General features: G+C 43.4%; 1 protein-coding gene across 4 annotated transcripts in view; it reads right to left on the bottom strand.

The window, feature by feature from the left end:
- The window catches only part of LOC122542456 (hydroxylysine kinase-like), a 51,904-nt gene extending 26,088 nt beyond the window's left edge, over window positions 1-25,816 (bottom strand). The window contains exon 1 of one of the 4 annotated variants that reach the window (XM_043680160.1): window positions 25,544-25,816. The gene's annotated coding sequence lies outside the window, so the exon portion shown is untranslated. Of the gene's footprint in view, window positions 1-8,188; window positions 8,211-11,456; window positions 11,544-13,594; window positions 13,617-25,543 lie in introns of those variants that run through there. The other 3 variants (XM_043680165.1, XM_043680161.1, XM_043680163.1) reach the window with 3 other exon arrangements.
- Window positions 25,817-26,054: the final 238 nt, after the last annotated feature.

The raw sequence follows: 26,054 nt of genomic DNA, 5'->3' as shown, positions 1-26,054 counted from the left end.
AAAAAAAAGATAAAAAGAAAAGAGAAGAAAAAAAAGAAAAAAAAATAACCAGGAGGTTCCCTCCCCTTCCCCCTCACTGTTTTGATCACACAGCACTGCCCTTTGATGTGAAGGGCAGTGTTTGTCACTGGCCACCCGGGTGTTTTCCTATCTTCCTGGTGGTGGAATTTGAATAAAGATTCGTGCACTTTGTGTCTTTCACTGTGTCTCACACCTGCACACACACACAAAAAAGAGAGAAAAAAAATAAACAGGAGTGTGGCCGCAGGAAGCGGAGTGCATTATTTCTCCCTCCAACAAAAAAAAAGTATAACCAGGAGGTGAGAAGGCACTGCCTATCACAGGCCACTCGGAGGTTTCCTTTCTTCCTGGTGGTGGAAATTGAATCAGGATTTAGACACCTGTTGTCTTTCACTGTGTCTCAAACCTGCAAAAATAAATAAAAAATATAACCAGGAGATATGGTGTTTTCACTGTTTTGCACCTACATGCACACATACTTAAAAAAAATAACCAGGGGGTTTAGAATCTCCTCAGTCCATGCAACTGAGTCTGAGCTGGCTGGCTACATCCACTGTACTATGCACAAGTAAATAAAGAGTAACTTGGTGATGGGATATCGGTCTCTGCAGTTATTTCAAAAAACAACAAATGCTGGAGATCACAGAGGGTCAGACAGCATCCATGGAGAGAGAGCAAGCTCATGTTTTGAGTCTAGACGATTCTCCATCAGAGCTAATGGGAAGTTTGGAAGGGGCAGCATATATCCATTAGTTGGGAGAGGGTGTGGAGTGCTTGGGGAGAAAGAATGTTGACAGTCCTCACTTAAGGGATCGAAATGTGAGAATGGCAGAACAAAGGTGCATCTAACTGCCAGACTGGAAATACAGGACAGTCCCACTGGAGTGGGAGAGGGGAGAGAGGATATGGTGACAGCAAATCTAACATGTAAAGCGGAAGGCAAGGAAACAAAATGGGAGTGAGTTCACAATCTCACGGTGTTGAACTCAATATTAAGTCCAGAAAGCTGTAAAGTGCCTGGTCTGCAGGTGAGATGTTGTTCCTTGAGTTTGCGCTGGGATTCACTGGAACATTGCAGCATGCTGAGGGACAGACATGTGAGTAGGGCGCTGTGATAAAATAATCAACTATGGGAAGGTCAGGGTCATGCTTGCAGAGGCAGTCTCCCAGTCTATGTTTGGTTTCTCCAATGTAGAGTAGGCCACATTGGATGTAGCGAATACAATCCACAGGATTGGAGGGGTACAGATAAAATGCTGCTTCATCTGGAAAGACTGTACAGGCCCTTGGATGGTGAACAGGGAGGGGAAGGAGCAGGTGTCACACCTTCTGCAGGTACATGGGAAGGTGGCATGGTGGGGCTTGTTGTTGGTGATTGAGGAATGGACTCGGGTGTACTAGGGAGAAAGGTCCCTATGAAATGCAGATGGGGGAGTGAGGGGAAGATGTGTTTGGTGGTGGCTTCTGCCAGAGTTGTCTAAAATGGCGGAGGATGATCCTTTGAATGCAGAGGCTGGTGGGATGAAAAGGAGGACAAGAGGGACTCACTCGCCAGATGTGAGTGATGGGAAGGGACAAGGGCAGATGAACGGGTGAAAAATCAGATGCGATTGAAGGCCCTGTTAACAACAAGGGGCGGGAAACCAAGGTTATGGAAGAAGGAAGCCTTGTCTGGAGCGCTGTTTTGGAAGTTGGCATCGTCTGAACAGATACGATGTAGATGAAAGAATCTCAGTGATGCAGAAATTAGCAGCAATGATTTAAAAAGAGGTTAATATGAGGAGAAGGCCATTGACGAAGCAGTTGAAGATGGTTGGGCCTAGGCCACTATCCTGAGGAGCTCCTTTAGAGATGTCCTGGAGCTGAGATGACTGACTTGCAACATACTCAACCATTTTCCTATGTTCCAGATATGATTCCAATAAGTGGACAGTGTCCCCTCCCCCTCCAATTCCCATTGAGTCGTTGTACTGAGGCTCCTTGATGCAGCCTTGGTGTGTGATGATACAATGACTTTAAGAGATGTATTTTGTCCTCTTTTTTTAAAAGGGAGTTTTAAGGCAGAGGTGTTGAGCTGTCTGAAAGCCCAGCTTGTGACACCTTGGTTACTTTCAAGTTGGAACAATAGAAGTCTGAATGGATGGGGTAAGCTCCCACAGAACCAGGATGTTAAGTTTTAGTTTTCTGTAGTTGTTGTTGATGGGTCTTGAACCTGGGTGGAAACCTGCAGTACAGCTCTCCCTGCTGCTCTCTCTCTCAGAGTTTTCTCTTGATATTTTCTTGTTGGGGACTGTAAATTGTATGTGAGACAATCTGTATTTCTGAATTTGCCTTTACCAAGGATGTGTTTATGGGATGTTACTCATTTGGAATAGATAATTAGCAGCAGTTAATACACTTATTATTTTGTTAAGCATTTCAATAGAGTTACTGTTAAGTCAATTCTTTTTATTTTGCCTGTATTTTAACTGTAGTGTAAAAATGAAGTGTGTTTTGTTTAATGTCAAGCAGTTTGATCAATCGAATTGTAGCTGGAAGGCAACACCTTACAATACCTTAAATAGGAAAAATAATAGGATCGAGACTATCTTCTCAATGTATTTTGAGGGGTTTGGTCTGGTCCATAACACAACTCACCTCTGCAATTCAACTCTTTTGTTCAAGTTGAACCCCAAGACTCTGATGAGGTCAAGAGCTAACTGGCTCTGGTGGAACACAGACCGGGCATCACTGAGCAGGTTACTGCTGACACCTTCCATCACTTTAGAGATGACATGGAGGAGCTGGTGTGGGACTGGGGTGGATAAAGTTAAAAATCACACAAAACCAGGTTATAGTCCAATAGATTTATTTGGAAGCACTAGCTTTCAGAGCATTGCTCCTTCATCAGGTGGTTGTAGAGAATAAGACCATAAGAACACAGAATTTATAGCAAAAGATTACAGTGTCATGCAACTGAAATAATATATTGAACAAACTTAGATTGTTGTTAAGTCTTTTGTTTTTTGGAATGGGTTGCAGGTTTCGGTTCATTTCTCAAGATAACATAAGGTTTTATTTAAAAAAAGGTATCATCTCAGCTCAGACAATGTATTAAAGGTGTGAGGTTAGAATCAGTCTGTATCCCAATCTTGAGTCAGACTGGTTCTATTTCCAAAGTGGAATTTACAAAATATTACATGGATTGCCTGCATTGACTGCCAGCAGATTGCGCTTTTTTTGAGCAAAATAGAATGTACCTGCAAATATAATTCTGCAAATACAAATTAATCCCGTGTGTGCACGTGCATGAGAGAGTGTGTGTGTGTGCATGTGAGCGTGAGTGCACTGAGAGATTGTGCATTTGCATGTTGAAAGCTTGGTAAAGTGTGTGTTTGGATGTGATGAAGTATAAGCCTGTGAAAGGGTGTGTGCATGGGTGCGAGTTTGTGGGGTATATGTGAATGTGTATGAGAGATAGGGTATGTACGAGAGAAGGTCTGCGTGAGTGTGTGAGTATGTAAGTGTGTGTGTGTGTGAGAGAGAGTGTATAGGGGATTCTCTCATGCACGTGCACACACGGGATTAATTTGTATTTGCAGAATTATATTTGCAGGTACATTCTATTTTGCTCAAAAAAATGCGCAATCTGCCGGCAGTCAATGCAGGCAATCCATGTAATATTTTGTAAATTCCACTTTGGAAATAGAACCAGTCTGACTCAATATTGGGATACAGTGGGATTACCTGTAGTGTGATATGAACCCAAGATCTCAGTTGAGGCCATCATCATGGGTACCGAACTTGGCTATCAGCCTTTGCTCGGCCACTCTATGTTGTTGCACATCCTGAAGTCTGCTTGGAGGGTGGTCACCCAAAGATCCAAGGCCAAATGTCCCTGACCACTGAAGTGTTTGCTAACTGGGGGGGGAACACCCCTGTTTGGCGATTGTTGCACCGTGTCCATTCATCTGCTGTCGTATTGCCTGCTTGGTCTCACCAACGTATCATACCTCAGGGCTGACCTGACCTGCTGTGCTTTTCCAGCACCACACTTTTGATTCTGATCTCCAGCATCTGCAATCTTCACTTTCTACTTGTTCAGTATTCCATTTTAATTGCATGACACTGTAATCTTTTGCCATAAATTCTGTCTCTTATGATCCCACTAGTAACTGAAAGCGTTCTGAAAGCTAATACTTTCAAATAAACCTGTTGGACTATAACCTGGTGTTGTGTGATTTTTAACAGATGAACTGAAGCTAAGGGTTGTTTACAACTGAAGCTTATTGGTAATTTGGTCTCTCGTTCACAAACCAATGACAAAGGGGCCCTGCCTGCCAAGCATATGATTGGTTATTAGGTAGCTGAATAGCACAAGCTGTGAATAAGGCAGAGTGAAGCTTGTCAAATCAGAAGAGAAACCAGCAGCAGCCAAAAGACGCCCACACACCCACACACACACACACCCACACACTTTGTTCTCTGCAGGAATCCACTTCAATCCTGAGAAAATTAACTTATCTTTCCTTCAAAGTCAAATACCCTTTATTCGTAAACCAGCCACCCTGTGCCTCTTGCAAACCACTGGAAGCATTCAGAAAAGAAATGTCAAGATCCACCTTTGGATCAGCAAAAACCATGTCCAATAGATCTTGAGAACAACTGAACATTTGTCTTTTATTGTCTCCTGTTTCCATTTGTCTATGTGTAAGTGGGGGTGGGATGTGGTTTGTAAGGGGATTCAATTCTAATTTGCAGAATTTACTTTGCTTTGCTTTAATTGTTTACTCGTAACTAATTACTTCTAATACATGGTGGTTCTTGTTAAATACAAGATCTGTGCTTTCTGTCAACCTGGGTCTGAAAATCAGCTGGTTTGGGAATTTTGTGTGTTTCTTTTTACATTTTTAACTTGTGTGATGCTCCGGGAATAGCAGGGATTGATTTCTAGCATATTCCCACAGTGAGGCGTGACAAACTACTCCAGCCTTACTTTTGCACTGATGTGCTGGATTCCCCCCATCATTGAGGATGGGGATATTTGTGGAGCCCCCTTCTCAAATAAATTGTTTAATTGTCCATCACTACTCACAATTGGATGAGGCAGAGCTTACATCTGATCCATTGGTTGTGGGATTGCTTAGCTCTGTCTATCACTTGCTGCTTATGCTGTTTGGCATGCAAGTAGTCCTGTTTGGTATCTTCATCAGATTGATATTTTTTTCAGTACGTGTAGTGCTGCTTCTGGCATGTCCCCTGGCTTGATGGTAATGGTTGAGTGGAGGATATGCCGGGTCATGAGGTTGCAACTTGTGCTGGCGTACAATTCTGCTGTTGTTGATGGCCCACATGGATGCATGGATGCCCGACCTTGAGTTGCTAGATCTACTTGAAGTCTGTCCCATTTATCCCGGTGATAGTGCCAGCCAACACAATGAAGGGTATTCTCAGTGTGAAGACAGGATATTGTTTCCACAAGGACTGTGCGGTGGTCATCATACTGTTGCTGTCATGGGTAGATGTATCTGTAGCAGGCAGACTGGTGAAGAGGTCAGATATGTTTTTCTGTCTTGTTGGTCCCCTCACCCCATACTGCAGACTAGCTTAGCTAGTAGTGCTGCTGCCGAGCCACTCTTGGTGATGGACATTGAAATCCCCCACACAGAGTACATTCTGTGCTCTTGTGCTCAATGCATCCTCCAAGTGCTGGAAACCAATCCCTACTATCCCCAGAGCATCACACAAGTTAAAGATTTGAAAAGAAACACAGAAAATTCCCAAGACTCTCCAAGTGTCGTTCAACAAGAAGGAGTGAGCGAAGTGGGTGGAGGGGTTAGAGGGAGTGGGGGTGTGTGGAAGTAAGAGGAGATGAATGATTATCAGCAGGATCATGACACTGAGATGTTGAGACTTCATGGGGTTCAAATTCACTGCTGAGGACTGTCAGGGTAACTCCCTCCTGATTGTACACCACTGTGCCACCATCTCTGCTGGATCTATCTTGTATTTCCTGGAATGATGGTGGTGATGTCTGGTTCATTGTCTGTAAGGTATGATTCTGTGAGTTAGTCTGTTGCTTGACTAGTCTGACAGTTACATACTTGGGTTGTAAGTTTGCTCGCTGAGCTGAAGGTTTGTTCTCAGATGTTTCGTCACCATGCTAGGTAACATCATCAGTGAACCTCTGGTGAAGTGTTGTGTTCTGTCCCACTTGCTATTTATCTCTCTTGGCTTAATGTGGTGGGTGATATAATTTCTGATTCTGTTTCTGAGGGGTTGGTAAATAAGGTTCAAATCGATGTGTTGCTTGATGGAGTTCTGGTTTGAATGCCAGGCCTCTAGGAATTGCTGTGCATGTCTTTGTTTAGCTTGTCTCAGGATGGATGTATTGTCCCAGTCAAACTGGTGTTCCTCTTGGGCTGTGTATGTGGATACCAGTGACAGTTGGTCATGTAGATGATGATGTAGACGTGACCAACCACCTCTAGTATCCACATACACAGACGAAGAGGAACACCAGTTTGACTGGGACAATACATTAATTCTAGACCAGGCTAAACAAAGACACACACGGGAATCCCTAGAGGCCTGGCATTCAAACTGGAACTCCATCAATAAACACATTGATTTCGACCCCATTTACCAACCTCTCAGAAACAGAACTGGAAATGATATCGCAACAAACCAAGACAGGTAAATAGCAGGTGGGACAGAACATCAACATTTCCGGATGGATGGATGATGTTACCTAGCATGGTGACGATATGTCTGAAAAAACCCACCAGCTCAGCAAGCAAACTTACAACCTGATCCATAACCTGAGCTATAAATCTTCTCCCAAATCTCAGTTATATATTTCTTCTTAGTTCTTCAATGAGATATGGGCATCACCAAAAAGGCCAGAATTTGTTGCCCACTCCTAATTACCCTTGAACTGTGTGCTTGCTAGGGCCATTTCAGAAGAGAGGAGACAGTCAATCACATTGCTGTGGGACTGGAGTTGTGTGTAGACCAGATAAAGCTGGCAGATTGCCAGAAGGCTTTTTATGGTAATCAAGAGCAGTTTCATCAAATGAAAACAGAAATTGCTGTAGAAACTCAAAAAAGTCAGGATGCTGGAAACCAGAAACAAGAACAGAAATTGCTGCAGAAACTCAGTACGTCTGGCAGAATCCATGGAAAGAAAGCAGAATCAACATTTCGGGTCCAGTGACCCTTCATCAGAAGTAGCAGTAGCTAGGAAGAGGTGAAAAGATGGGGTGTTGGTGGAAGTGGTTAAGGAGTGAGAAGGTAGTCAGAGATGGTGCCCTGAGGAAGAGAAACAGTTAGCTGGACAAAGGGATGGCCAGTAGTTAGTCAAGGAAAGAGAAAAGCTGATAATAGAGACCATTGGTAGGTGAAAATGGGTTGGCTGTGTTAAAAGCAGCCCATGTCATGACAGGGCTTGGGGTGCGAGTATGGGTAAAGGACCTAGAAAGAGCTATGGTGGCACAGTGGTTAGCACTGCTGCCTCATAGTGCCAGAAACCTAGGTTCAAATCCCACCTCGGACAACTGTCTGCATGGAGTTTGCACATTTTCCCCGTGTCTGTGTGGGTTTCCTCCCACAGTCTAAAGATGTGCAGGTTAGGTGAATTGGCCATGCTAAATTGCCCGTAGTTTTAGGTGTAGGGGAATGGGTCTGGGTGGGTTGCTCTTCGGAGGGTCAGTGTGGACTTGTTGGGCCGAAGGGCCTGTTTCCACACTGTAAGTAATTGAATCTTAACAGTTTCATAGTCATTAGATTTTTAATTTCAGAGTTTTGAAAAATGAAATTCAAATTCTAACATTGACATAGAACATAGAAAAGTACAGCACAGAACAGGCCCTTAGGCCCACGATGTTGTGCCAAGATTTAATCCTAATGTAAAATATAGTAACTGAACCTACACACCCCTCAACTCACTGCTATCCATGTGCATGTCCAGCAGTCGCTTAAATGTCCCCAATGACTTTGCTTCCACCACCACCGCTGGTAACCCATTCCATGCATTCACAACTCTCTGCGTAAAGAACCTACCTCTGACGTCTCCTTTATACCTTCCTCCTAATACCTTCAAACTATGACACCTCGTACCAGTCAATCCTGCCTTGGGGAAAAGTCTCTGGCTATTGACTCTGTCTATTCCTCTCATTATTTTGTATACCTCGATCAGGTCTCCTCTCTTCTTCCTTCTCTCCAGAGAGAAACGTCCGAGCTTATTCAACCTTTCTTCATACGGCAGGCCCTCCAGTCCAGGCAGCATCCTGGTAAACCTTCTTTGCACCCTCTCCAAAGCCTCTGTATCTTTCTTATAGTAGGGCGACCAGAATTTATAGTAGGCCGACCAGACATGTTGACTTGTGTCTGCAGAGCATTACCCTGGCTCTCTGGATTACTATTACATCATCATCTCCCCATAGTAGTGTTCCTTCCTCTCAGCCAGAGCTCCAGGTTCACGTTTCATTCCAGGACTTGTCAGCCAAGGAAGGTCTGTTCATAATGGAGTTTAACAGGTTGAGTATCGACTGGAAATGTGTTGCTGGAAAAGCGCAGCAGGTCAGGCTGAATATCGACTGGTCAATCCTAACTCACTGCTATCCATGTGCATGTCCAGCAGTCTGTTCATAATGGAGTTTAACAGGTTGAGTATCGACTGGAAATGTGTTGCTGGAAAAGCGCAGCAGGTCAGGCTGAATATCGACTGGTCAATCCTTCCAACATCACAAAGGGCAAGCAGTAAGAGGGGTTGAGATGCCTGGTCTGCAAGGGATTAAAAGAACATTGGAGCCTCCACTGTTACTCTCCATAACTCCAGACTATTGCCACATGTTCCACAACAACTCAGCATCTCTGAGTGAACTATATGGTCTATATGAGTGGTCTATATGGATTTCAGTAAGGCCTTTGATAAGATTCCACATGGTAGGCTGCTCTGGAAGGTTAGATTGCATGGAATCTAGGGCGAACTGGCAAATTGGATACATAATTGGCTTGATGGCAGGTAGCAGAAGGCAATAGTAGAAGGATGCTTGTCAGACTGGAGGCCTATGACTCATGGCATGCCTGAGGAGTCGGTGCTGGGCCCATTGCTGTTTGTTATCTATATCAATAATTTGGATGAGAATGTACAAGGCATGACTAGTAAGTTTACAGGTGATACTAAAATAGGTGGTATCATGGAGAGAGAGGAAGGTTATCGGAAATTGCAGCGGGACCTTGAAGTGGGCCAAGAAATGGCAAATGGAGTTTAATATAGATAAGTGTGAGGTCTTGCATTTTGGAAAGTCAAATCAAGGTAGGGGTTTCTTGGTGAACGGTAAGGCCTTAAGGAGTGTAGTGGAACAGATGGACCTTGGAGTTCAGGTGCACAGTTCTCTGAAAGTGTAGTCCCAGGTAGACAGGGCAGTGAAGAAGGCTTTTGGCGCACTGAGGAGAAAGTGAGGACTGCAGATGCTGGAGATCAGAGCTGAAAATGTGTTGCTTGAAAAGCGCAGCAGGTCAGGCAGCATCCAAGGAACAGGAGAATCGACGTTTCGGGCATAAGCCCTTCTTCAGGGCTGAAGAAGGGCTTATGCCCAAAACGTCAATTCTCCTGTTCCTTGGATGCTGCCTGACCTGCTGCACTTTTCCAGCCACACATTTTCAGTTTTGGCACACTGACCTTCATCAGTCAGGGCATTGAGTATAGAAGTTGGGAAGTTATGTTGCAGTTGTATAGGACATTGGTGAGGCCGCACTTGGAGTATTGTGTACAGTTTTGGTCACATTGTTATAGGAAGGATGTTATTAAACTGGAAAGAGTGCAGAAGAAAGTTACAAGGATGTTGCCAGGACTCAAGGGTCTGAGTTATGGGGAGAGGTTGGACAAACTAGGACTTTTGTCTTTAGAGCTTCAGAGAGTGAGGGTCGTGACCTTATAGAAGTGTATAAGATCATGAGAAGCATGGATAGGGTGATTGAAGTAAGCCTTTTACCCAAGGATGGGGTATCGAGGACTAGAGGACATCAGCTTAAGATTAAAGGAGAAAGAATAAAAGGGAAGTTGAGAGGCAACTCTTTTTACACAGAGGGTGGGGCAGAAATGGGATAAGCTGCCAGTGGAAGTGGTTGAGGTGGGTACATTAACAAAGTTTTGGATAGGAAAGGTTTAGAAGGATATGGGCCACATGCAGGGAAATGGGGTTAACATGGATGGATATTTTATTAAGCACAGACCAGTTTGGGTCAAAGGGCCTGTCTCTGTGCTGTAGGACTCTATGACTTTGACACCAGGCACTCTACTGAGTGGTCATTCAGCCAATGAATATTTCTGCATGCTATCCTGTGACTGATAAGATAACATTGCCAACTGCAGCTCTAATGTCACTGAAAGTTAAAAATTACACGACACCAGGTTATAGTCCAACAGCTAACTGACAAAGGGTCAATGCTCCAAAAGCTTGTACTTTCAAACAAATCTGTTGGACTATAACCTAGTGTTATTTTTAAACTTTGTCCATCCCTGTCCAACACCGGCACCTCCATGTCTTTAAAAGTGGCATTTCTTTATACATCTCCTTGACCTTAGCGCATACATTAGGTCATCCATTGGTGATTACACACAGTATGCCTAAGCTGGACCACCCACATGTGGTCGCACCATGAGACCGTCCTCAAGCTAGGTGTGAACTCCTGTAACTCTGGAAGCTGGATTTTCAGAAACCTCTTTCCCACCTCCCCACAAGGTGACCATTGTGCAGCCAATTTCTGATGTCAAGATGTCTGTGTATGTGGGCTACCATTTCCATCATGTGATAGTGTAAATTTTAGAAATTTAATAACTTTTCATGGATTGAAAGAATCAGCAATAACTCCTTTTGGAATAAACTGCTAAGGGACAAGGACAAATTGTTATGCAGAAATTGAAAGCATTGAGGTGTGCGTGCGCGTGTATGTATTGGTAGACTAGTCTTAGCTTGTCCCAGCCACAATGTGTTCAGTTGGAATCCTCTCATTCTGCACAGATCCATCCTCAAATCCTAAACCCACAACTACAAGCTCTGGGCACACCAACCTCACAACTTATCATAAGTGCAAAAAAAATCACGGGGATTAATCAAAGAAATACTTGACAGCATGACTGATAGAAATGCATAGAAAACCGAATCGTTGAATTGGTACAGTGCGGGAAAAGACCATTTTGCTCAATATGGCTGCACAAACTCTTAAAATGAGCATTATGATTTAGTGCCATTCTCTGCCTTTCTCAGTAACCATGCATATTATTTAGATTTAAATAATAACAACTGCTCTTACAAAATGCCTTAACAGCATCCAAACCACAGAGATAACATCAGACTGACAAAAAACCTTCATTGCCCTACTGCACGGAACTCTTATGTCCCCTCAAACGTTGCTCTATTAATTGACAGTCACATTTTCCTTTACAGTACCTGTGTTTTCCTCCAACCTGTGACTACAGCCTAGAATAGACTGTGAAAAAGTTCCTCTGCACGCTTTTGTATTGTGTTCAACAAACATTCCAAGCCAGAATGAGTCAACAACAACGCACTTCCTGTGGGTGGGACATCTTTACTGGAAACTCTTGGGAGAATCTTTTTGTGAAATCAAAGCAGCAAAGAATTTTTACAGCCGACCCTGCTTCCCAGATACTGCTGAGGAACTTGTGAAAATGTAATATTAATTTGCATTTTTCATTCTGATCCTAGCTTTGCCTTTCAAAATAGCGAGGCTTTTGTGACTGGCTAACATCCAAGAGCAGGCCAGCGCAGAATTGTTCATCTTTGATTGAACATTCTTTGGACTCAAGAGGTTGGACAGAATTTTTTTCAACTGAGATTAACTTGTAAAACCAGCCAGAGAGAAACTAATGTTGTTGATATAATTATTGCCATAAATTATAACCCCAATCACACAGGCCACACAGTCCATCATATCTGTGCTAGCCCTGAGTTATAGAGTAAGGAAACAGACCCTTCGGTCCATGCTGAACATAATCCTAAACTACAGTAGTCCCATCTGGCCCATGTTCTTCCAAACCTTTCCTATTCCTGGACTTATCCAAATGTCTTTTAAACTTTGTAATTGTACCCATATCCTCCACTTCCTCAAGAAATTCATTCTAAATGTGAACCACCCAAATACTTGCCCGTCCCCTCATGTCATTTTTAAATGCCATTCCTCTAACTTTAAAAACGTGGTCTTGAAAGCCCCATCCTGAAAAAAGACACCCACCATTACCCCTCCCTATACTTCTCGTGATTTTATAAACCTCGATATAATCTAATGACAGCAATAGTTGAGAATTGTACTATGATATCTTCTGTTTTGGAGTGAAATGCGAAGAGATGGTAAGCCAGAGCAGTGGGCGCCTGGACAGAGAGGCAAGTTCAGATACACAGCATTCTCTAACTCAGATAAAAATCACACAACACCAGATTATAGTCCAAAAGGTTTAATTGGAAGCTCACTAGCTTTCGGAGCGATGCTCCTTCATCAGGTGATTGCGGAGGGCACAAATCTAAGGCACATAATTGAAAGCAAAAATTTACAGTGTGATGTGACTGAAGTTATACATTGAAACTATCATGGTATTCGAACAGATGAAAGACTCAACAGACAATCAAGGTATTTTTCAATATATAATTTCAGTTACATCACACTGTAAATGTTTGCAATAAATTCTCTGTCTTACAACCTTATATTCCACAATCACCTGATGAAGGAGCAGCACTCTGAAAGCTATCGTGCTTCCAATTAAACATGTTGCACTATGGTGTTGTGTGATTTTTAACTTTGTACACCCCAGTCCAACACCGGCATCTCCAAATCATAGTCCAACAGGTTTATTTGGAAGCACTAGCTTTTGGAGCACTGCTCCTTCACCAGGTGATTGTGGAATATAAGGTCATAAGACAGAGAATTTAGAGCAAAAGTGTGATGTAACTGAAATTATATATTGAAAAAGACCTGGATTGTTTGTTAAGTCTCTCATCTGTTAGAATGACCATGTTGGTTTCAGTTCTTTCATATGTAAATCGCAAAACCTTTTTTAAAAGTTACATTCTCAAGTGAACTTTAACAATTTATGTCATGTCGGCCAAGATAATGTATTTAAGGTGTGAGGTGCCCTGTGTGAGGCTGTCTGTGCCACAATGGTCAGACTGATTCTAATCTAAAAAACAGATTTACAGAATCTTATATGGATTCATCCAGTTTTTGAGCAAAATAAAATGCAATTCTGCTAGTTCAATTTCATCCCACAAATGTATATGCGTATGTGTGTATGTGGGGGTGTGTGGGTGGGATTATGAGTGTCTGTGAGAGAGTGTGTTAATGTGTGTGAGTGTGAGTGTAAAGGGGTAGAAGTCTGTGAGAGTGTATGAGTGTACATATGAGAGGGGGTCTGCGTGAGTGTACTGGTCTGTAGGAGTGTGTGTGTGTGTGTCTGTGCATGTGTAGTGCAATGGGGTCACCTGTAGTATGACATGAACCCAAGGTCCTGATTGAGGCCATCCCCATGAGAACCGAATTTGGCTATCAGCCTCTGCTCAGCACTTTTCGTTGTTACCTGTCCCGAAGTCCGTCTTGGAGGATGGTCACCCGAAGGTCCGAGGTCAAATGTCCTGGACCACTGAAGTGTTCTCCGACTGGGAGGGAACACTCCTGTCTGGTGACTGTTGTGTGGTGTCTATTTATCCATTGCCATAGCCTCTGTTTGGTCTCGCCAATGTACCATGCCTCAGGGCATCCTTGCCTGCAGCGTATGAGATAGACAACGTTGGCTGAGTCGCATGAGTACCTGCCACGTACATGGTGGGGAGTGACCCCACATATAATAGTGGTATCCATGTCCACACTCTGACACGTCTTGCAGCACCTACCATGACCAGGTTGCATGGTGTTGTCCTGAAAGCCGGGCAGTTTGTTGTGAACGATGATCTGACACCTTAAATACATTATCTGGGCCAACATGACACCAATTGTTAAAGTTCACTTGAGAATGTAGCTCTTAAAAAGGTTTTGCGGTTTACATATGAAAGAACTGAAACCAACATTCTAAAAGATGAGAGACTTAAACAATCCAGGTCTTTTTCAATATATAATTTCAGTTACATCACACTGTAAATTTTTGCTATAAATTCTCTGTCTAATGATCTTATACTCCACAACCACCTGATGAAGGAGCAGCGTTCCGAAAGCTAGTGCTTCCAAATAAACCTGTTGGATTCTAACCTGGAGTTGTGTGATTTTTAACTATGAATTTCCAGGTCATAGATCTTTCACCAATGAACACACACCCCCTTTCTGGCCAGTTTTGCCTTCATTCACCCTCAAGCAGCACAAATCATTAACAATCTTGAAATTTTGAAACAATGCTGTGGTCCAATGTAGCTTGCAGCTCCACCATTCCAAAAGGAAAAAAAAATCCACTGAAAATCAAACATTGCTAAATCAACTACATTAGACCTAAAAAGGCTACTCAAAATAAATAGACCATTTATCTGCAGATATTGGATGTTGAAATCTGAATGTACAAGCAAGCTTGCCTGTAACAAGTAGCTTTGCCTTAAGAATTTATTTTATCCTGCTAGTGTACACTATTTGATGTAAATAGAGAGGAAAGGCATTGGTTTAACATCTTGAATTTCTGATCCCTTATAATACATAAAGGAACTGGCAATTTGACATGTTATATAAACAGTTTTGATTACCACTTACATGTAATGTCAAGTGAACAATTTTTCCATTCACAATTGAGGTGAGCCACTTCTACTTCAGTACATTCTCAAGAATTCTCCATGAACTTGACTTAAGCATAAATCTATGCCACTTGACGGGCTGTAGGCATATGATGTAATGCGTGCACCAGGGCAGAGCCTTCACATTGAATTAACATGAAGACACATTGCAAACCTATGCAAATTCACACACTGTCTGAAAGAACCAGGCTAAACTGAATTGATTTGGAGTCTGTTTATATGAGCATGTCATACAGAGATAATGCTGTGGGGAGCACAGTGGTCAGCACTGCTGCCTGACTGCACCAAGGACCCGGGTTCGATTCCAGCCTCGAGCTACAGTTGGTGTGGAGTTTGCACATGGGTTTCCTCCAGGTGCTCCAGTTTCCTCCCACAGTCCAGGTTAGGTGGATTGGCTAAATTGTCCCATAATGTCCAGGGGTGGATTTGCAATCGGAATTGCAAGATTACAGGTATAGGATAGGGGTCTGGGTCTGGATAGAATGCTCTTTGGAAAGTTGATGTGAATCAATGGGCTGAATGGCCTTTTTCCACACTGTAGGGATTATACATAGTCCATCTTTATCAAACAACCTTTCACACTTTGTTTGAAAGTGGCAATTGGCTGAATTCCTGATGAAGAGCTTATGCCCGAAATGTCAACTCTCCTGTTCCTTGGTTGCTGCCTGACCAGCTGTGCTTTTCCATCACCACACTTTTCAACTCAGAATTTTATCAGCCTTGTATAATAGCTCGCACATGGGGAAAATTCAGTTGATTTCTCTGAACATCCATATGGTGTGCCTGAGATTTTTGCTGCCCTGCTCACAGTCTTTCTTAGTCTCACAGTTATAGGTAATTGGTATTTCTTGGAGAAATACAGCATTCACCATCTCACCTTCCTGAGCTGACTGATACTTACACTCTTCCCTGATTATATCTAAAATCATAGGTGAAAACAGCATGGAAACTGATTCTTTGGTCCAACTCATCCATGCTGACCAGATAATCTAAATTATCCTGAAGAAGGGCTTAAGCCCGAAACGTCGATTCTCCTGTTCCCTGGATGCTGCCTGACCTGCTGCACTTTTCCAGCAACACATTTTCAGCGCAGATAATCTAAATTAATCTAGTCCCATTTGCCAGCACATGGTCCATATCCCTCTAAACCCTTCCTATTCATAGACCCATCCAGATGCCTTTTAAATGTTGTAATTGTACCAGCCTCCACTACCTCCTTTGGCAGCTCATTCCATACATGCACCAACCTTTGCATGAAAAAGTTGCCTCTGAGGTCTCTTTTAAATCTCTCCCCTCTCATTCTAAACTGAAAATTCCTGAAGAAGGGCTTATGCCCGAAACGTCGATTCTCCTGTTCCTTGGATGCTGCCTGACCTGCTGCATTTTTCCAGCAACACATTTTCAGCTCTGATCTCCAGCATCTGCAGTCCTCACTTTCGCCTCTCATTCTAAACCCTAGTTTTGCGTTCTAGTTCTGGACGCCCGCACCCCAAGGAAAAGGCCTTGTCTATTAATCCTATCTATGCCCTCCATGATTTTATAAACTTTATAAATCTATGCCCCCCCCTTGACTTTATAAATCCATAAGGTCACCCCTCAGACTCCAATGCTCCAGGAAAAACATCCATAGCCTATTTAGGCTCTCCCTATAACTCAAATCCTTCATCCTGGCATCATCCTTGTAAATCTTTTCTGAACCCTTTCAAGTTTCACAACATCCTTCCAATAGGAGGGAGAGCAGAACTGCACGAAATATTCCAAAAGTAGCCTAACCAATGTCCTATACAGCCGCAACATGACCTCCCAACTCCCATACTCAATACTTTCATCAATAAAGGAAAGCATTTCATACACTCTTCTCACTATTCTAACTACCTGCGACTCCACTTTCAAGGAACTTTGAACCTGCACTCCAAAGTCTCTTTGTTCAGCAACCCTTCCCAGGATCTTTCCTGCCCAGATTTGCCTTTCCAAAATGCAGCACCTCACATTTATCTAAATTAAACTCCGTCTGCCACTCCTCAGCCCATTGGCCCATCTGATCAAGATCCCATTGTAATCTGAGGTAACCTTCGCTGTCCACTACACCTCCAATTTTGGTGTAATCTGCAAACATACTAACTGCTCACATCCAAATCCATAAAAAGTTATGGACCCAGCACCGATCCTTGTGGCACTCCACTGGTCACAGGCCTCCAGTCTGAAAAGCAGCCCTTCACTACTACTCTCTGCCTTCTATCTTTGAGCCAGTTCTGTATTCAAATGACTAGCTCTCCCTGTTTTTCATGTGATCTAACCTTGCTAAATAGTCTCACATGTAAAAGCTTGTTGAATACCTTACTGAAGTCCATAAAGATCACGTCCACTGCTCTGCCCTCATCAAACTCTTTGTTACTTCTTAAAAAAACTCAATCGAGTTAATGAGACATGATTTCCCATGCACAAAGCCATGATTACCCATGCACAAAGCCATCCCTGATCAGTCCTTGCCTTTACAAATGCATTCCAAAACCCTGGCTCTCAGGGTTCCCTACAATAACTTGCCCACCACCGATGTCAGGCTCACTGGTCTACAGTTCCCTGGCTTGTCCTTACCTCCATTCTTAAACAGTGACACCATGTTTGCCAACCACCAGTCTTCTGGCATCTCATCTGTGACTATGGATGATACAAATATCTCAGCTAGAGGCCCAGCAATCACTTCCCTAGCTTCCCACAGAGTTCCAGGGTACACCTGATCAGATCCTGAGGAATTATCAACCATTATGCATTTTAAGACGTCCACCAACACCACCTCTGTAATCTGGACATTTTGCAAGATGTCACCATCTATTTCCCTACATTCTATATCTTCCATGTCCTTCTCTACAGTAAACACTGATGCAAAATACTCGTTTAGTATCTCCCCCAACTCCTGCAGTTCCACACATAGGCTTCCTGGCTGATCTTTGAGTGCCCCTATTCTCTCCCTAGTTACCCTTTTGTCATTAATGTATTTATAAAATATCTTTGGATTCTCCTTAACTGCCAAAGCTATCTCATGTCCCCTTTTTGGCCTCCTGATTTCCCTCTTAAGTATGCTCCTACTGCCTTTATACTCTTCTAAGGATTCACTCAATCTCTGCTGTCTACTTCTGCCATATGTATGTTCTCTGGACTCAATTATTCAGCAATTCCTCATTCTCTCTTCAGTGTTGGTGCATCACTAGCTCAGATGGCAGTGCAATGAGTCAATGCCTTGTCTCTGGTATATTATAGCTTTTAAAGTCAAAAGATTTTGCTCCTCTTCAAGTGTGCGCTCTGTTTAGAAGCACCAGATTTCATTCTTATCTCCAGCTTCAGGCTCTTCATAGAGTTCAAGCATTCGGTGAACATATTCTACAAAGTTAGAGTAAGATTTAACTGAGTTAAAAATGAATTTGAGAATGTGATTGGTATTGAAAACAAGACAAATAACTGGCCTTGATAAAGAGCATCATTTAAAGAGAGGTAGAGTGGCAGAGAGGTAATATACTAATCATCCAGAGCCCTGCAATGACGTGGATTCATAAACCCTCCCTGACAACTGCTGGAGTTTAAATTCAATTCATAAGTATGGAATTGAAAGCTAATTTCAGTGATGGCCACCATGAAACCACCAACAATTACTGTCAATTGTGTTGTAGTTCACTAATGTCCTTTAAGGAAGGAAATCTGCTGGTATTTAAGTACATCTGTACTAGGAGTAAGCTTTTGAGCCTGCTCAACATTCCACAAGATCATGGCTGATCCACATTCCTGCTACCCCCGATAACCTTTCACGCTCATGCTTGTCAAGAATCACTGCCTTAAAAATATTTCATGACCCTGCTTCCATTACCTTTTCAGGAAAAGGGGCAGCACACTGGCTGAATGATTAGCAATGCTGCCTCATAGCACCAGGGACCCGGGTTCAATTCCAACCTTGGCTGACTGTGCGAAGGTTGCACATTCTCCCAGTGTCTGCGTGGGTTTCTTCTGGGTGCTCTGGTTTCCTCCCAATGTCCAAAGGTGTGTAGATTAGTTGGATTGGCTATGATAAATTGCCCATAATGTTTACGGATGTGCAGGCTAGGTAGATTATCCATGGGAAATGTAGCATTGCAGGGTGGGTCTGGGTGGGATGCTCTTCGGAGAGTCGGTGTGGACTCAATCAGCCAAATGGCCTACTTCTAGACTGTAGGGATTCTAAAATTCCAAATTCGCGGGATTCAATTCCCTCATCTGTTTTAAATGGGTGACCTCTAGGTTTTAAAGATCCATCATAATAGGAAACATCCTCTCCTCATTTCCCTCACCCCATCAGGACCCCTCGGGATTTTATTTGATTCAATCAAGTCACCTCTACTCTTCTAAACTCCAATGGACACAAATCTAGCTTATCTGAACTTTTCTCACAGGAAAACCCACACATTACAGGTAAGAGACTACTAAAACTTCTCTGAACTGCTTCAAATGTGTTTACATCCTTCCTTAAATAATGAGACCAATACTCCATCACTGATGCTTTATTAAAACGAAACATTATGTCCCTAGACCAGACGTTATTATCTCTGAATAAAGGATCGCATGTTTAAGACAGAGATGAGCAGGAAGTTCATCCCTCAGAGGGTGGTGAATTTGTGGAATTCTTTCCCACAAAGGACTGTCAAGGCATGAGTCATTCAAGGCTGAAACGGATTTTAAATCAGTGAGGGAATTAAGGATTCTGAGGGAAAGGCAGGAAACTGGAGTTAAGGATGATCAGATCAGCTATGATCTCGTTGAATGGTGGTGCAGACTAATGGCCTAGTTCTGCTCTTATGCCTTTTGGTATCATGGTCTTTTTGGTTTTTTGTATTCAATTCCCATTACGATAAGTGATAGTGTTCTATTAGCTTTCCTAATTACTTGCGGTATCTGCTTTACCTTTTGTGATTTATGCACTGGGACACTCAGATCCCTTTGTATCTCAGAGCTCTGCAATCTCTCATATTTTAGATCATTCAATTTTACCAAAGTGGACAATTTCAGACTTCCCACATTATGCACCATTTGCTGGATCTACATCTACTCTAACCATATCCCTTTGTACCATCTCAAGTAACACCAGACCAACAGCAATGTAGTTGACTCTGAACTACCCACTGAAATGGTCCAGCAAGGCAATGGATGGACAACAAAGGTATCCTTGTTAGTGTTACCCACACTGAATAGAAAAATAGAAATAAGTGTTGAGCCATCAGTTACAGATGTGAAGAAAACTCAGGTGTTTTACAACCATCCTCTGATACCCTAGCACTAAGAAACACTGACACCATTTGAGGCAATAGCTTTTGTGGCATTAGCTGAGCTATAAAACCAACTGAATAAGGCACCATTCAGATTATTCCATGTTGAATTCGATCAATGATTTGCTCAGCTAACATATTTCCAATCACTTCCAATTTAAACTTTTTAGCTTGTGATATTATCTTTTAATGGAATTATATATTATTGATAAAAGTGATCACAGAAACCTCAAACCTCTGCACTAAATAATGTATATTGCTATTTATATAATTTGGCTTTAAAACCTCAATTACTAGTTTGTTTCACCTTTCACTATTGTTTGCATTAACCAGATCTTCATAACTTCTTGATTTTGTGCTCAACGCATCTCATAATGAAGTCCAAGATCCCATATGCTTTACTAAACATTCTCTCAATCTCTCCCACTACCGTCTAAGTTCTTTGCACATGAATCACTTTGTCCCATCAATTCTGACTCCATAGAGATGAATAACTAATAAGCCCCAGTTAATAGTTGAAAGATGCCAAAAAGATTTCATGTTTTAAAACTTTTATAAGTCATAAAGTCATACAGCAAGGAAATTGATCCTTTGGCCCAACTTGTTCAAAGCCAACTATGTTTCCAAACTGAACTAGTCCACCTGCCTGTGTTTGGCCCATATCCCTTCAAACCTTTCCCATCCGTGTGCTTATCTAAGTGCCTTTTAAGTGTTGTAATTGTACTTGTAATCACCATTTTCTCTGGCAGTTCATTCCATGCAGGAATCACCACGTAAAAAGAGTTGCCCCTTGTGTCTTTTTAAAATATTTTTCCTCTCACCTCAAAAATATGCCCCTTAGTTTTGAACTGTCCCACCTTCAGGAAAATACCTTATCTATGCCCCTCAGGATTTTATAAACTTTAAGGACGTCCCTCAACCTCCTATGCTCCTGTGAAGTCTCGGCCTATCCAGCCTCTCCTTGTAACTCAAAAGCTCCATTCCCAGCAAGGTACTGGTAAATCATTTCTGAACCCTCTCCAGCTTAACAATATCCTTCCTATAACAGGGTTGGACACAATACTCCAGAAGAGGCCTCACCAAAGTCCTGTACAACCTCAACATGACATCCCAACTCCTATACTCAAAGGTCCGAGCAATGAAGGCAAGTGTGCTAAACACCTTCTTAAGCACTCTGTCTATCTGTGATGCAATTTTTGAAGAATTACATATCAGATTCTGTTCGCCGAGCTGGAAGTTTTTGTTGCAAACGTTTCGTCCCCTGGCTAGGCGACATCATCAGTGCTTGGGAGCCTCCTGCGAAGCGCTTCTTTGATGTTTCCTCCGGCATTTATAGTGGTCTGTCCCTCCCGCTTCCGGTTGTCAGTTCAGCTGTCCGCTGCAGTGGTTGGTATATTGGGTCCAGGTCGACGAATTTGTTGATGGAGTTTGTGGATGAATGCCATGCCTCTAGGAATTCCCTGGCTGTTCTCTGTCTGGCTTGCCCTATGATAGTAGTGTTGTCCCAGTCGAATTCATGTTGCTTGTTGTCTGTGTGTGTGGCACAAACTCCATCAACAAACACATCGACCTGGACCCAATATACCAACCACTACAGCGGACAGCTGAAACTGACAACCGGAAGCGGCAGGGACAGACCATTATAAACACCGGAGGAAACATCAAAGAAGCGCTTCGCAGGAGGCTCCCAAGCACTGATGATGTCGCCTAGCCAGGGGACGAAACGTTTGCAACAAAAACTTCCAGCTCGGCGAACAGAACCACAACAACGAGCACCCGAGCTACAAATCTTCGCACAAACTTTGATTACATATTCAGAACCTATAGGTCTCTCTGTTGTACAACACTACCCAGGACCAAACCATTAACTGTAGAAGTCCTGCCCTGGACTGTTTTACTAAAATGCAACACCTCACATTTATCCAAATTAAACACCATCTGCTACTCATTGACCCAATTGACCAAGATTTCTTTGCCATCTTAAGTAACCTTCTTCACTGTCCACTATATCACCAATTTTAAGTTTACAGCAACAGAAGACTAAACTCAGTATTGACTAAACATTAGTCAAAAAGTGTGGTGTTGGAAAAGCACAGCCGGTCAGGCAACACCCGAGGAGCAGGAGCAGTGATCACACCCACTAGAAACAGTCTTCACCCTTACTCCCAACCCCAGTTCAACACCAGGTCCAAGCCCCCAGCTTTGCCGTGTTTCCACCATTCCCCCCAGACCTACACTTCATTGAGGATGAATGATCAGTCCACAGTAAAGGTCTCACCTTCATCCCACTACGCTCTCACATCAACAAATTCCACACGTGTCGTGACATCAAATTTTTCTTCCGCTGCCTCTGTGCTTACTTTCTCTATCATGACTCTGACCCACTCTCCGAGGACCCCTTCTACCACCCCCATCCACTTGGACACCCCGAGCTGGTCTGTAATCTGCCCTCAATCTTTTCATCTCCAATTGCCATTGTGACATTGACTGCCTCAACCTGTCCATCCCCCTCACCTACTTTAACCTTTCACGCTTGCAACGGACAGCCCTCCATTCCAAGTACAGCCTCACCATCAAACCAGCAGACAAAGGAGGTTGGGGGAGGGGGGGGGCAGTGGTAGTTTGGCACACCGACCTGTGTGCCACTGAAGCTAGGTGCCAACTCATTGACACCTCCTTCTATTGCCCCCTCAATCATGGCCTCACCTCCTATCACCAAACCATTATCTCCCAGACCATTCATAACCTCATCATCTCAGGGGATCTCCCACCCACAACCTCTAACCTCATCTTCCGCAAACCCCACTTACCCAAACCTGACTGCCTCCGTTGACCCATCATCTCCGCCTGCTCCTGCCACACCGAACATGTCTCCTCATACGCCGACACGGTCCTGCCCCCTCAGTCCGGGAAATCTTCACGTATGTTCAGAACTCCACCAATGGCCTCCACCCCCTCCATGACTTTCATTTCCCTGGCCCCCAATGCCTCATCTTCACCATGGACATCCATCCGCCATGACAAAGGCCTCCAAGCCCTACATTTCGTCTCTCCAGACATCCCAACCAGTACCCTTCCACTGACGCACTCATCTGATTGGCTGAACTGGTTCTCACCCTTAACAACTTCTTCAAATCCTCCCACTTTCTTCAGACCAAAGGGGTAGCCATGGGCACCTGCATGGACCCCCAGCTATGCCTACATCTTTATTGGATAAGTGAAACAATCCATTTTCTTGAGTTAAACTGGCACCATTCCCCACCTTTTCCTCCGCTACATTGATGACCGGATCAGTGCCACCTCATGTTCCCACGAGGAGGTTGAACAGTTCATCAACTTCACAAACTGACCTCAAATTCACCTGGACCATCTTAGACACCTCCCTCCCCTTCCTGGACCTCTCCATCTCCATTTCTGGTGACTGACTCAACATAGACATCAAAAGATACTGACTCCCACAACTAATTAGACTACACCTTCTCTCATCCTGTCTCCTGTAAAAACGCCATCCTTTACTCCCAATTCCTCTGCATCTGCTCCCAGGAGGAGCAATTCCACTCCAGAATATCCCAGATGGCCTCCTACTTCAAGGACTACAATTTCCCCTCTCATGGTCAACAATGCTGTCTAGCGCATCTCCTCCACTTCCCGCACCTCCGCCCTTGAACCGCACCCCTCCAACCACAACAAGGATAGACCCCCCTGGTCCTCACCAAACCTCCGTATACAATGCCATCATCCTCCACCATTTCTGTCACCTACAATCAAATCCCACCACCAGAGATATATTTCCCTTCCCATCCCTGACAGTATTCCGCAGAGACCATTCCCTCCACGACTCCCTTGTTAGGTCCACGTCCCCACCAAACCACACCCTGCCGCAAGAGGTGTACAACATGTGCCCACACCTCCCCCCGACCTCCATCCAAGGCCCCAAAGGATCCTTCCACATCCACAGAAATTGTCCTGCACATCTAAATACCTCATCTACTGTGTCTGTTGCTCTCGATGTGGTCTCCTTTACATTGGAAAGACAGGACGCCAACTTGCGGAAAGTTTCAGAGAACATCTCCAGGACATACGCACCAATCAATCCCACTGCCCTGTGGCTAACCACTTCAAATTCCCCAGTCCGTCAAGAATATGCAAGTCCCGGGCCTCCTCCCCCTTCCAAATCCAAGCCACCCGATGTCTGGAGAAAGAATGCCTCATCTTCCACATTGGGATCCTCCAACCCCATGGGATCAATGTCGATTTCACCAGTTTCCTCATCACCCCTACCCCCACCTCATCCCAGATCCAACCCTCCAATGCGGCACTGCCCTCTTGAAATGTCCTACCTGTCCATCTTCCTTCCCTATCCACTCCACCCTCTGCTCCGACCTATCACCATCACCCCCCACTTTCATCTACCTATCACCTTCCAGTTACCTTCCCCTCCCATTTATCTTAGCCATCTTGAGCCCCCCACCCCACCCACCCCACATTGCTGATGAAGAGCTTATATCCAAAACATCAACTCTGCTGCTCCTCGGATGCTGCTTGACCAGCTGTGCTTTTCCAGTACCACACCTTTTGACTCTGATCTCCAGCATCTATGGTCTTTACTTTCTCCATTGACTAAACATTACTTTTGTCAGCCACTTAAACAATAAAATACAATATTCCAATTTTTCCAATAGCACAACCAAAAACATTTCAGTTTACCACTCACTTCCACTCTGAGGGGAAGGACGAGGAGGCAGGTCTACCTCAGCTGGAACAGAAATCAGACTTTCACTGTTGGTGTTTAGCCAACTGCACAAAACAGTTGAGTTTTCTATCCAGGTAGAAATGTAAAACAGATATCCTTGAGCCCCAACATTCTTTTATTGTGGAAATAAATGGACATTTTAAAACATAACCTTTAACAAACTGAGATTCTCAATGCTTTTCTAGGACTTTGGAGACCCTGAAGTTATTCCCTGTTAGACAGGCTGCTGCCACAGTTGTACCTTTTCAGTAAAACAATCTGAAATGCTGTTCAAATCACTAACAATCAAACAGCACCAGTGTACTGATTTTAGACAGATCACATTGTCAACAAGGCCTTTCATTTTAACTGAAAGACTCAATCCCAAAGCAAAACCATCTTATGAACATTACAATTGCTAACACTGCACCTTCCTTAAATTGAGCCAATGAGCAGGTATTGCCTCTTCCTATCCCCTCTGTCAAAATTCATCACCTCTGTATTAAATTCCATCTGTCTGACTGTTTAACTAACCTAGCAACATTATGCTACAGTTGATAAGATCCACTGTCACTGTTCCTCCAAGTTTGGTACCATCAGTAAACTTTGAGATGTTAAGCTATATTCGAACAAAGTCATTTATATTGAGTGTAAACAGTGGAACTAGCACAGTCTATTGAGAGACATCGCTGTCAGGCATCCTCCAATCTGAAAAATTACTGTTTACTATGACTCACTGGTTTCCGTTCTTAAGCTGTTGAAAATGCCTTTTCAGTCCAAGTGACACTGGAACCTCCTATTTCACGATTGCTGGAGCAATTTTACTAAGCAACTTTAAATGCATTCAAATAGAACTTCTCTGTGCATGCATCAGACCTGCTTACTTAGAACTAGTTACTAAAAATAAAGTTTCTAAATGTCCTTGGCACCATCAACTTCAGTCAGATGTTTCTGCCAGGAATGGCAACCATCGTGAAAAACATTTCCAGACAATGGCAACGGCTGTAACTCAAGCAATTTAAGTGTCAGTCATTTGAGCATCAGATCAGATAATACTCCAGTTTTCAACGAGATTGTTTGGTTAACTAACTGGAGCCTGTAGCTGAGCTCCCTCAGTTAAAGGCTTACCCACCCAATGAGTCTTAACAAGTCCAAATGAATTGATTAAAAATAAAAGCAAAGTAAATCAGGGAGAGGTGGGTACCACAGGGAGTGGAGTGCATTATTTCCCCCTCCAACTCTATTTTG

The sequence above is a fragment of the Chiloscyllium plagiosum genome, chromosome 40 (assembly GCF_004010195.1).
Source record: "Chiloscyllium plagiosum isolate BGI_BamShark_2017 chromosome 40, ASM401019v2, whole genome shotgun sequence".
NCBI classification, from domain to species: domain Eukaryota; kingdom Metazoa; phylum Chordata; class Chondrichthyes; order Orectolobiformes; family Hemiscylliidae; genus Chiloscyllium; species Chiloscyllium plagiosum.
Note: the sequence above shows the minus strand (reverse complement) of the source record. Positions and strands in the feature narration are given on the sequence as shown.